Raw genomic sequence first — 11,446 nt, 5'->3', positions numbered from 1 at the left:
TTTTCCGTGAATTTTAGCATGACTTTGCTAAAAATAGGACATATGGGGTACTTGTGACTAATGCATGGGCCGGGGTATCTTGGTAGTTAATTAAGTAGGATCAAGTGCCCCGGCGTACTTGTGACTAATGCATGGCTTTTAGGGTGCCTCGGTGTCGATAAAAACCGAAATGATGAAAAGTTAGGCTTTTAGGGTGCCTTGGCGTCGAAAAACCCTCAATGATAAAAGCTTAGATTTTAGGATGCCTCGGTGTCGACAAACCCTAAATGATGAGACCATGATCTTGTTCCTTGACAATAACCAACTTTTTGACCAAACTTTGTTTCTATTTAGAGAGAAACATGGCCCACAACGATGAGGCCGGGGGTTCGGGCGGCAAGGCATTCTGGGAGCTGTCCCAGGAGATGGAGGAACAACCTCACTTGTATGAGGCCGCCGCCTTCCCCACCGATCCTGAGACCACGGATGGTGCCGCCGAGGATGACCACACTGATGCCTCCACTGATGGTGCCGCCGAGGATGCCACCGCTGATGATGGCGGCGCACGCATAGATAGCAGCCAGCCGAAGAGGCAACGGAAGGACCGGCGCCCGATCGTGCTCCGCACCCTCAAGGAGGAAGTTACTGAAGTGGACTCCAACGGGAATCCAACGACGCCCGAATGAATAGTCAAGGGGTACTCGCTTCAGCTCGGGTGCATTGTCCGGAGCACCGTCTCGATCAACACCGAGAACCTGAGGCATCCTGACCGGGGGAATTTGCGCCACCTCCTCTTCACGAAGCTGCACGAACGATACAAGTTCCCCGCTAAATTCGAAAACACAAGCCTCAAAGGGAATAAAGTGAACAATGCTGCCCTCACGAAGATGAGCAAGGCCCTGTCTACTTGGAAAAGCAATGTGAAGAGAATGATCGAGAAAGGTGAGAGTTATGAGAAGATCAAGGAGAAAAATCCTTCGATCACCGAAGATGACTACAACGACTTCAAGATCAATTGCTCGAGCACTGCAAGCTCCCAATCAAGTGAGTGGGGGAAACAAATGCGGGAGCTGAACATAGGGGAACACACACTCGGTCCTGGCGGTTACAGAGTGGCGGAGCCTATATGGGACAAGGAGGAGGCGGACCGTGCTGAGCAAGGCCTACCGCCCCTCTTCGATAAATACGGTGACAAGCAGACCAGGAACTTTGTCAGGGCCCGGTACAAGAAGGACCCGAAAACAAAGGAGCTTACCACGGATCCGAAGACCAGGCGGCTTGAGCTTGTTCTGGTAAGGAATACACCCCCGCGTAATTAGCTCCATATGGTTGCATTCTAATTAATGAAGCCGAATTTCTAAATGGTTCACATTCCTTCCGCAGGCGACTGAAAGCAGTAGCGCGGGGTCGACTCAGAGCAACCCTTGGGACACCACTCTAAATAGGGGGTTGAATATAATGAAGAACAAGGATAAGCTCAGTAAGCCGACGTCAGCTGGTCGTGTGGCCGGCAAAGGCTTGTCGACAAAATGGGGGTCATACTATACCGCTGGTGTGCGGAAGGAGAAAAAGACCAGCTCGGAAAGCCAGGCGCGAGAGGTTCAAGAACTCAAGGCACAGGTGGCGTGGATTCCGGAGATTGTCCAAGAGCAAGTGGAACAACGACTCGGAGCGACGATCACCGCCCTTGTGCCTACCTTGATCTCGGGGTTGAGTGCGTGGATTGCGGGCGGCCAACAGGGGCCGCCCCCGATTCCTAGCTTCACGGCCAGCAACTCGCATAATGCGATGGCGGGGCCATTGGTGCCTCCGGCGGAGGCGGCATTGGTGTCTCCGACGCCGGCACGGGAGCTTAATGCACCCAGGTGTACGCCGGCCGGCACCTCTTCAGCAAGCGGCCGCTCCGTCAACTGCACGCCCGCTGTTGGCGGTGCCTCGACATTAGCCGAGCTCGACGCCATCATCATGGTAACTAATTAAGCCTCTCTCGGCCGAGGACTTCATCTCCTTGCCTTTGACTGGGCATCCCTGACTCCCTACATGTTTTCGCAGGGCGCCGCCGATGTTCCGTGCACTCTCCTCCACTTCGTGAACAACGAGTTGGTCGATGTCGCCAAGGGAAAAATCGTTCAACCGGGCAACCCCTTGTTCCACGGTACCCAGATGCCACCCAACTTGTTTAGGGTTCAACTGGTTCGGGTGCTGCCAGGCTGCGACGACTTGTTACCTCCGATTCGACCCGTCGGGGCCGACGATGATGACGTGATGACCCTCAGCGCCTGCCTGAGCTGGCCCCTGCTTTGGCCGAAGAGCCAGATTCGTTTGGGGGCGGGGGACACCACCCCAAAGACAACACCGCCAGTCGTGCCGGCGCCAAGTCGGCCCCATGGCAAGACCGCCGTAACGGTGCCGGACATCCCTATGCCACTGGATCCAAACATGCATATGGCACAGGATCAGAACGATGACGACGACGACGATGATACATTTGGCAACGTCGATCAGTACTTTGCCGAGCATGGGTACGATGGCGACTTCATGGGGCCTCCTTCTCAAGAACCAAACCCAACAAAAGACGTGTGCGATCTAGCTCGTACCGCGGAGAAGCCAAGTTGCAACAGGCGCCGTCTGGCGTTCAGCTCTCAGGAGACGCCTCCAGCTGCCGACTTCACCGAGCCTCAGATAGGCGAGGTGCGAAATATTATCATCCCCAACACACTCAAGAAGGCGGTCTGTGAGCAGAACTCGGTCCCATTACAGGAGAAGAAGAAGGCACGCAAAAGAAAGACTAAGAAGGGTGCGAGCCAGCCGGCACCGAGTACGATCCGTGCTCAGGACGGGCCACCTTCACCGCAGGATATCTCGAGGAGGGTGCATGTGGCGGGTAGGGCGATGCTACCACCAAATATGCTCAATGCTGCAACCGGTGCTATGCGGAGTCTGCACGACAGTGTTCTTTCTTTGGAGAAGCGGCGTCTCAGAGAGAAGGATGTGGCATACCCGGTTTTCGTGGCCAAGGTGCCAGAGGGCAAGGGCTTTGTGGATGGCGACATCGGGGGTACGATCGTCCTGCGGTTTGATGACATCTTTGCTATGCTTAACCTTCATCCGCTGCACTACACCTTCGTTCGGCTATTTTCGCTGAGTATGGAGATGTGGATCATTCGCGACAAGACCCCGGACATCGTGATAGTCGACCCCTTCTACATGCGTGCCAAGATCTTGGGCAGCGCTGGGGACCGGCAAGTCGCGAGTTCTTACCTCGAAGGCGTCATTCTGGCAAACCAAGATAAGGATAACTTCCTCGTGCCTTACTTTCCCGAGTAAGTCCTCCCCTCAACCGGCCCGTAACATATGAATTCTTACTTTTCGATCGTTTTTCTTTTAACATTCCGTGTTTTCTGCAGTGACACACGTTGCACGCTCATCCTCCTAAGCCCCAAATATTCCATGGCCACGTATTTCGACCCGGACCGTCAGTCGAACGTAGACTACACAAATGTCAAGAAGGTTCTTGATGATGTTCTCCCCGGCTACGCCCAATCTGGAGGCACCTTCACCAGGCCTATTCGTAAGTACGGCAAGCACGTGTTCTCCCACAATACGACGTTCTGCTGCGTCAAGCAGCCGACTGGCGGTCAGAAGGATGCCTACTACGCCATCCATCACATGCGGGCGATCGTACGGGACCATCATCAACTTGTGCTACCGAGTAAACTCCAAGATTGGGCCGCGAGCGTGTCGGCAATCCAGGACGCGGACCTCCGACAAGAATTCTTTCGCATCCAGTCGGAGTTTGCGGAAATCATCCATCAAGATGTCCTTCGTACCTCGGGGCAGTTCTACCTCAGAAATCAACCGTCCAACAGTGACATCGACACAATGCTACAAATGTAGGATGACAACGCCCGTTCTTTCATGACTCCCACGATAGACGGCGGCTTCATCCACGCTCCGGTCCCTTGAGTCGAGTTGTCTAGTTCTGAAACATCGATTGGCTCATGTTGTAATTAAACTTTAATGAACTTGTAGTATGTCTCTTTGGTTTCGTGAGTCGTTCAACTTAGATGTAATCGATGCTATTAATGTCTTGCTTTTCTCTTCCGATCGTTCTGTTGCATAATTATATATTGCTTATGTATTGTCTGTGAATTGGTACTAACGTTTCGTTTGGCTAGTGCATAGCGATGCCGACGTATGTCGTGTACAAGGGTAAGGTTCCCGGAGTCTACGATGACTGGGAGGAGTGTCGGAGATAGGTTCACCGATTCAGCGGTAACAGTTACCAAGGGTACACCACTAGGGCCGAGGCCGAATCTAGATACGCCCGCTATCTAGCGGGAGAGGGGAGGGAGCGTTGGAGGAACCGGATGAAGACGAGTTTCATCGTGATGATGCTCATCGTGATGACCGCAGCTCTCTTCTATGTGATGGTAGTTTAGATGATCGATATCGACTTGTAATGCGAAGACAAACTCGCTACTCGCGGTCTCGAGACTTGTAATATAATGTTCTATCTTTGTTCGGTCTTTTTAATTCGGAGACTAATATGATGAATTGTATTCAGAGACTAATATGATGAATTGTATTCAAAGACTAATCTTCTATTGTATTTGATGAATCTATTGTTGATGTGTGCTGTCTATATTTCGTCAAATTATACATTTTGTAACCTGTGCAAAAAATAGAAAATAAAAAAATAAAAAAAACCTAATATTCATACTAATGGCGCATCACACGACAGTGCGCCATTAGTATGACAGTGCATACTAATGGCGCATCACCGGGTACTGCGCCATTAGTATGCTGCGGTTACTAATGGCGCATCCAGAGGTGGTGCGCCATTAGTATGCCAAAGCACCTGGGTATACATGCCCCTGGGAGGCATACTAATGGCGCACCCTCGCATATACTAATGGCGCACCGGGTGGTGCGCCATTAGTATACCAGATACTAGTAAAAATTACTAATGGCGTGCTATCAATGGCGCACCAGTGATGCGCCATTAATGGCCATATTAGGTGCGCCATTAGTAGTGGTATTTCTAGTAGTGGTCAAGGATTCAGAGGTGGGTGAGGCATGCCGTGGCCCGCCAGTCGAAGGCCCTGCAAGTCGCGGCAATCAAGCCCGACGAATCCCTCTACGGCCTGTTCGACCTGTCGACTGGTTCGGCGGAGACGACATCCGAGTGCGACAGCAGCGACCCAGCGGCTGAGGTCCTGGCGGTCGAGGGGGCACACAGTCCTCCCGGATTCCCTCGCGCTGACGGAGGCGCAGGTGGGGACGACCCGTCGCATCCCCACGATGAGTACCGTCCCGAACCCCTCATGTTATTGCAGCGAGAGGAGCTTCGCCGCAGGAACATGGACGCGCTCCACACTCCTATTGTTGGGGAAACCCCTGAGGCCCGGGCCTTGGAGTACGCGCGCTTGGCTAACCTGGCCGAGCGCACTCGACTGGAGAATCTCCAGCGGATACTCGACGAGCAAGCGCGTCAGCGGGCTCCCGAGTCCAGTCGACGTCAGCAAGCTCCCGAGTCCAGCCGACGTCAGCTCTTCCCGCCGCCGCAGGTATACCGAACCCCAGTTCAGAATTTGGCCGCTGCGGCTCGTATAGCGGAGTCAATTCAGCCCTCCCAGTCGGAAGCTGGCAGAGGCTTGTTGCAGATCAGAGCATTGCTCCGGGCGGCAGGAAATCAGAATTCCGCCGTCTCACAGTCGCGGAACAGGATCCACAGTCGATCCGTTGCATCAGAAACAGTTCAGTCGGCTCACAGCCCGAGATCGCCCCTGAGGCGTGAGGGATGTGACGATCGGCATGATCAGTACAGAAGAAATGAACAGTATGACCATCGGTTCGATCGTAATGATCGACGTCAAGTGCCAACCCCTCCCCCGAGGAGTGGGTCGTACGCGCCTCGACGACAAGATGACAGACGCCACCATAGTGTTGGGCAGAGGATCCCAGTCGACCCCAGAGATCCAGGCTTTGACTCGAGATCTATCCTCGTTCAAGGTTTGGTTGACACGAACAGGGCTCACAGAGGAGGCCACAATGGAGATGCGCCCGCCAGCAGTAGGGTGCACGCTTCAGGACCAGAATGTTTCAGTCGAGCCATCAGGGCCGCAGTGATTCCTCCCAATTTCAGGCTAGTGACTAGAGTCAACAAATTCACCAGTGAGTCCAAGCCTGACACTTGGCTCAAAAATTACCGAGTGGCTGTACAGATTGGCGGTGGTAATGATGAGGTGGTCATGAAACATTTGCCTCTCATGTTGGAGGGCTCAGCCAGGGCGTGGCTGAATCAGTTGGCACCCAGCAGCATTTACACATGGGAGGACCTCTCCCGAGTGTTTGTCACGACCTTTGAAGGAACATGCAAACGACCTGCGGGCCTCACAGAGTTGCGGTCTTGCGTGCAAAAGTAGAATGAAACACTGAGGGATTACATCTAGAGGTGGATCACGCTGCACCACACAGTTGAGAATGTGCCAGACCATCAAGCAGTTTGCGCTTTCAAAGAAGGCGTTAAATACAGAGAGTTGAACTTGAAGTTCGGTCGAACTGGAGAGATGTCTCTGAATCGGATGATGGAGATCGCCACCAAGTACGCTAATGGTGAGGACGAAGACCGACTCCGAAGCGGCAAGGTCAAGGCAGTCGCCCAAGAAACCGGAGGAAATTCCAGTCGAAAACAGAAGCGGAAGGCCGAGCCAGTCGCTCCTGGGGAGGCCCTGGCCGTTGCCTAGGGAAACTTCAAGGGGAAACCCAAGGGCACCTGGAAGCCCAAGAAAGTCAAAGATCAAGATGGGAATGATGTTTTGGACTTACCATGTCACATCCACACCAAGAAAGATGAAGAGGGTAATTTTATTTACCCAAAGCATGCCACTCGACAGTGCGGCTCCTGATCCAGCAGTTCTAGGGCAAGCAGCCCAAAGATAAGGAAAAAGAGCCCCTGATGATTGAGGACAAGGAAGACAGTGATGGTGGGTACCCTCAAGTCAATTCCACCCTGATGATTTTTGCCGATGTTGAAAGCAAGAGTCGACTGAAAGTCATTAACCGTGAGGTGAACATGGTTGCCCCGGCAACACCCAATTACCTGAAATGGTCGCAGACTACCATCACATTCGACCAGTCTGATCACCCGACGCACATTGCCACCTCTGGGAGGCAAGCTTTGGTGGTCGACCCAGTTGTCGAAGGCACTCGACTGACCAAGGTATTGATGGACGCCGGCAGTGGCCTGAACATACTGTACGCTGAGACTTTGAAAGGAATGGGCATTTTGATGTCCAGACTCAGTACCAGCAACATGAGCTTCCATGGAGTCATTCCTGGGAAGAAAGCCGAGTCACTCGGCCAGATTGCTCTTGATGTGGTTTTCGGTGATTCAAAGAATTACCGCAAGGAAAGGTTGACATTCGAGGTTGTGGATTTCCAGAGTGCTTATCATGCCATTTTGGGCAGGCCAGCTTACGCACGCTTCATGGCTCGACCATGTTACGTGTATGTCAAATTAAAGATGCCTGGCCCCAAAGGTGTGATCGCTGTTACTGGCAACCGAAAGAAAGCGGAAGAATGCTTTCAGAAAGGCTCAAAGATCGCTGACGCTCAGATGGCAGTGGTCAAGCTGAAAGAGTATCAAAAGACTGCCGATCCGAGTGAATTGTTGCGAGCCAAGAAGCCTGCTTCAGAATTGGCTTTCCAGTTGGCCGGTGAAACAAAGACAGTCCACATTCACCCGACCGACCCCGACGCTGCTCCAACTCACATCTCGACGACGCTCGACTCCAAATAGGAAGAAGCGCTCATCCAGCTCCTCCGTGAGAACTGGGATATCTTCGCATGGAAACCCTCTGACATGCCTGGAGTTCCCAGAGAGCTGGCTCAGCACCGTCTACGAGTCGATCCAAAATTCAAACCTGTAAAGGAGCATCTTCGACGGTCCGCCGTCCAGAAGAAGCAAGCCATTGGCGAAGAAGTGGCTTGGCTCTTAGCAGCAGAGTTCATCCGAGAGATTTACCACTCTGAGTGGCTCAGCAATGTCGTCATGGTCCCCAAAAAAGACAAGTCGCTCCGCATGTGCATTGACTTCAAGCATGTCAATCGGGCCTGCCCAAAAGATCATTTTCCTCTCCCTCGCATTGACCAAATAGTCGACTCGACTGCGGGGTGCGAGAGACTGTCTTTTCTAGACGCCTATTGCGGGTACCATCAGATCCGTCTGTATGGGCCCGACGAGATCAAAACAGCTTTCATCACTCCATTCGGATGCTTCTGTTACGTCACCATGCCGTTCGGCCTCAAGAACGCCGGAGCCACATTCATGAGAATGATTCAGAAATGTTTACTCACTCAAATCAGTCGGAATGTGGAGGCATACATGGATGATATTGTGGTCAAGTCCCGGAAAGGTTCCGACCTGCGGGCTGACCTTGCTGAAACATTTGCCAACCTGAGGAGGTATGATATCAAGCTCAATCCATCAAAATGCACATTCGGAGTTCCAGGTGGAAAGTTACTTGGTTTTCTCGTTTCCGGACGAGGGATCGATGCCAATCCTGAGAAAATTGGCACCATACTCCCGATGAAGCGTCCTGTACGTGTGCACGATGTCCAAAAGCTTACAGGCTGCTTGGCCGCTTTAAGTCGATTCATTTCTCGCCTCGGTGAAAAGGCGTTGCCTCTTTACCAACTGATGAAGAAGTCTGACAAGTTTGAGTGGACTCCAGAAGCTGACACAGCGTTTGCAGAGCTCAAAGCTCTGCTCTCCACCCAGCCGGTGCTTGCTGCCCCGATCAGCAAAGAGCCTTTGCTGATTTACATTGCAGCCACGGGACAAGTTGTCAGCATAGTACTTACGGTCGAGCGGGAAGAGGAAGGAAAGGCCTTCAGAGTTCAACGCCCAGTCTATTACCTGTCTGAAGTTTTGACCCCTTCAAAACAAAGATACCCCCATTACCAGAAGCTTGTATATGGAATTTACATGACCACAAAGAAGGTTGCACATTACTTCTCTGACCACTCCATTACAGTCATCAGTGATGCCCCACTGTCAGAGATTCTGCACAACAGAGATGCAACTGGTCGAGTGGCCAAGTGAGCGATTGAACTCCTTCCCTTAGATATCAAGTTTGAGGCAAAGAAAGCTATCAAGTCCCAAGCAATCGCAGATTTCATCGCCGAGTGGATTGAACAGCAACTTCCGACTCAAGTTCACTCGGAGCACTGGACCATGTTCTTCGATGGGTCTAAGATGCTTAATGGTTCCGGTGCTGGGGTAGTCCTAGTCTCCCCCCGAGGAGATAAGCTCAGATATGTTCTCCAGATTCACTTCGATTCCTCCAACAATGAAGCAGAATATGAAGCACTTTTGTATGGGTTGCACATGGCCATTTCACTCGGCGTCCGTCGCCTTATGGTCTATGGCGACTCAGATTTGGTGATTAATCAAGTGATGAAGGAGTGGGACGTCAGAAGTCCGGCAATGACTGGTTATTGCAATGCAGTGCGAAAGCTAGAGAAGAAATTTGAGGGGTTAGAGCTCCATCACGTCCCTCGACTGAAAAATCAGGCAGCTGACGAGTTGGCGAAAATAGGCTCCAAGAGAGAAGCCATTCTCAGCGACGTGTTCCTGGAACACATCCACTCGCCGTCAGTCCAAGAGTATCCTTTCACAGAAGAAGCCCCGCAGTCGAAAAGTGCCACAGATCCGACTGAAGTGGAAGTTCCTGCTGTGGTCGACCTAATCATGGAAGTCTTGGCGATCACTCCTGACTGGACGGTACCGTACATCGCATATATCCTAAGGAAAGAACTCCCGGAGGACGAAGAAGAGGCTCGACAGATCGTCCGCCGATCCAAGGCCTTCACAGTCATAAAGGGACAGTTGTATAGAGAAAGCGCGACTGGAATCAGACAGAAGTGCATAACTCTAGAAGAGGGTCAGATAATCCTTGATGATATCCACTCGGGGACCTGTGGTCACCATGCGTCCTCTCGGACCATCGTGGCTAAAGCATACCGAGCGGGTTTTTACTGGCCAAGAGCAAATGAGATGGCAAAAGAGATAGTCGACAAATGTGGAGGGTGCCAGTTCTACTCCAACATGTCACACAAGCCTACATCAGCCCTGAAGACTATTCCACTCGTCTGGCCCTTTGCTGTCTGGGGCCTGTACATGGTCGGTCCGCTGAGAACGGGCAGGAGTGGATTCACTCATGTGCTTGTGGTAGACGACAAGTTTACCAAATGGATTGAAGCTAAGCCCATCAAAGATCTCGATGCTCGCACCGCCATCAGTTTCGTCAGAGGGCTAACATTCAGACATGGAGTCCCGCATAGCATCATCACTGACAATTGGTCAAACTTCGATTCAGACAAGTTCAGAGCTTTTTGCGCCTCTCAAGGCACTCGAGTCGACTATGCATCGGTCGCCCATCCCCAGTCAAATGGACAAGCTGAAAGAGCAAATGGTCTGATCCTCAAGGGACTAAAGCCTCGACTGATGCGTGATCTCAAGCATGCGGCAGGTGCCTGGGTCGACGAGCTTCCGTCAGTTCTGTGGGGATTAAGGACCACCCCTAACCGATTGACTGGAAGAACTCCATTCTTTCTGGTTTATGGAGCCGAAGCAGTTTTGCCGAGTGATCTTCTTCACAACGCGCCCCGAGTCAAGCTTTACACCGGAGATGAAGCAGAACAGGCCCGGGAAGACGCAGTCGACCTCCTAGAAGAAGAGAGGGAGATGGCCATGATCAGATCGACCATTTATCAGCAGGACTTGCGTCGATTCCACGCCCGCAATGTGAAGAGTCGAGCCTTCCAGGAAGGAGATTTGGTCCTCCGAGTGGATCAACAGAAGCCTCACAAGCTTTCTCCCACTTGGGAAGGCCCCTTCATCGTCACCAGAGTCCTCCACAATGGAGCATATCACCTTTACAATGTTGATCGCCAGATCGACGAACCACGAGCTTGGAACGCGGAACTACTCCGCCCCTTTTACACTTGAGTTCACCTTTAGACCAGATGTAATAAGAAAAACTCATGAAGTTCATTTCTATCAGAAATAAGAGTGTTCCAATAATTACTGTCACTTTTGTTTGTATCCGAAATCCCCCAGTGGGTGATTTAGCTGCGAATCCGTTTCGCCTAAGTTTGAAAAATCCTACCGAGTGGAGAGCAAACCTCCCACTCGTAGGCTTAGCTGCAGTTCAGCACTCGCCTAAGTTCTCCCACAAAGAGACTTAGCTGCAGTCAGACACTCGCCTAAGTTTGAAAAATCCTACCGAGTGGAGAGCAAACCTCCCACTCGGAGGCTTAGCTGCAGTTCAGTACTCGCCTAAGTTCTCCCACGAAGAGACTTAGCTGCAGTCAGACACTCGCCTAAGTTTGAAAAATCCTACCGAGTGGAGAGCAGACCTGCCACTCGGGGGCTTAGCTGCAGTTCAGTACTCGCCTA

This window comes from Triticum dicoccoides, chromosome 4A, assembly GCF_002162155.2.
Source record: "Triticum dicoccoides isolate Atlit2015 ecotype Zavitan chromosome 4A, WEW_v2.0, whole genome shotgun sequence".
Classification (NCBI taxonomy): domain Eukaryota; kingdom Viridiplantae; phylum Streptophyta; class Magnoliopsida; order Poales; family Poaceae; genus Triticum; species Triticum dicoccoides.
This window is presented reverse-complemented; position numbering follows the sequence as displayed.